Source organism: Chiloscyllium punctatum, unplaced genomic scaffold (assembly GCF_047496795.1).
Source record: "Chiloscyllium punctatum isolate Juve2018m unplaced genomic scaffold, sChiPun1.3 scaffold_124, whole genome shotgun sequence".
In the NCBI taxonomy this organism is placed as follows: domain Eukaryota; kingdom Metazoa; phylum Chordata; class Chondrichthyes; order Orectolobiformes; family Hemiscylliidae; genus Chiloscyllium; species Chiloscyllium punctatum.
In genome coordinates, this window is record NW_027309858.1 from 756,345 (window position 1) to 758,407 (window position 2,063).

Genomic DNA, 2,063 nt, shown 5'->3' on the forward strand with positions numbered 1-2,063 from the left:
CAGTGTAACACTAAATGGGAGAATTCGGGCAGGACAATACTTGATGGGAGGTTTAGAGTTGGACACCCTAAATTGTTCGAGGACATCAGTCTGTATGAGGATTGGTGTAAGGCAACACTGTGAGGAGAACTGGTTCAGGACATCAGTAATTGGGGAAAGTGGTGCTCAGCAACACTGAATTGAAGAATTGGTGTGGGGCATCAGTAAATGATAGACCTGGTGCAGGGTGCTGATAACTTCGAGAATTGGAGCAACTGGGAGAACACGGGCAGTGAATCAGTAAATAGGACAAATGTTGCAAAGGATTATTGGTCCAGTTTCAATACAGTGCACCACGACATGGGAGCATTGGTGCAGATCACCATAAAAGGGAGGAAATATGTAGGATCGATAATTTGTAGATATGATGCAGAGATGGCAAAGCTTAGAGAATTCTGGCAGCAGACGAGAAAATTGGAGAAGTGTTGGAGAGGAATAAAAAATGGAAGACCTGGTGCACAGTGGAGCTAAAATACAAAATAAGTGCATGGCACCAGTAAATGGGAGAATTAGAGTAGCGCACCTTTAAATGGTAAATCGGGCTCGGGCACCTGTAAATGGAAGAGTTAGTACAGGGGGATGAGTAAATGGGTGATTTGGCGAGAATCAATAAATGGGAGATTTCGTGTACAGTGCCATTACTTTGGAAAACTGGTAGGAGTGTTCATATATTGGAAAATTGGAGCACAGCGTGTCTAAATTGGGGAATAGGGGCCAGGGGATCAATAAAAAGAAGAAATGTTGCAAGCATCGGGAAATTGGGGATTCAGTTCAGTGCATCACTAAATAAAAACAATTCAGCAGGGCACCCGTACGTGGAAGATGTGTATCAGGGAACAATTAAAAGGAAGGAATTGATGCAGAGCAACAATAATTGGAGAATTCATGCAGGTGCCATTAAATACGGCAGGATAATACTTAATGGGAGAGTTGGTGCAGTTTCAGGATTAGTGCAGGATTGGTAAATGGGAGAAATGGTGCAGAGCAGCGGAGTCATAAATAGAGTCATACAATCATAGAGATGTACAACATGGAAACAGACACTTCACTCCAACTTGTCTCTGACTCAATCTTAGAATTCTGGCAGCGCTCCACGAAATTGGAGAAACATTCCAAGGAAATACTAAATGGAAGAATTGGGCAAGGGCTTATCGAAATAAGAGAATTTGGAACAGAGCATCCAATAATGGCAAATTGATGCAGTGAGAACCAAATGGGAGAGTTTCAGTTTCGCAGTAAATGGGAGAATTGGGACAGGAAATTACTTAATGTGGGAATGAGAGTCGGACCCCCCTAAATTGGGCGAGGGTATCAGTCAGTATGAGTATTGGTGTAAGGCACCACTGAATGTAGAACTTGTTCAGGACATCAGCAATTGGGCGAAATGGTGCTAAGCAACACTGAATTGGAGAATTGATGTGGGGTATCAGTGAATGGTACTGGTGCACAGTGGAGCTAAATTAGAGAATTGCTGCATGGCAACAGGGAATGGGAGAATTAGAGTAGCGCACCCTTAAATGGTAGAATCGGGCTTGGGCATCAGTAAATGGAAGAATTAGTACAGGGATATGAGGAAATGGGAGATTTGGTGGGAATCAATAATTGGGAGATCTGCTGCACAGTGCCATTACATTAGAAAAGTGGAGCAAAGCCTGTCTAAATTGGGGAATACGGGCCAGGGAATAGATAAAGAGAAGAAATGTTGCAAGCATTGGTAAATTGGAGATTCAGTTCAATGCATCACTAAATGAAAAAAAAAAATCAGCATGGCATCTGTGCGTGGAAGATGTGTGTGTCAGGGAACAACTAAATGGAAGGAATTGATACAGTGCCACAATAATTGGAGAATTCATGCAGGTGCCATTAAAGGTGCCATGCAGGACAGAGACAGAATAATCTCAATAAGTGAGTTGGCGAAATTCCCGACATAGTGCAGGATTGGTAAATGGGAGAATTGGTGCAGGGAAGCGGAGCACTAATGACAGCCTTAGAGATGTACAGCATGGAAACAGACCCTTCAGTCC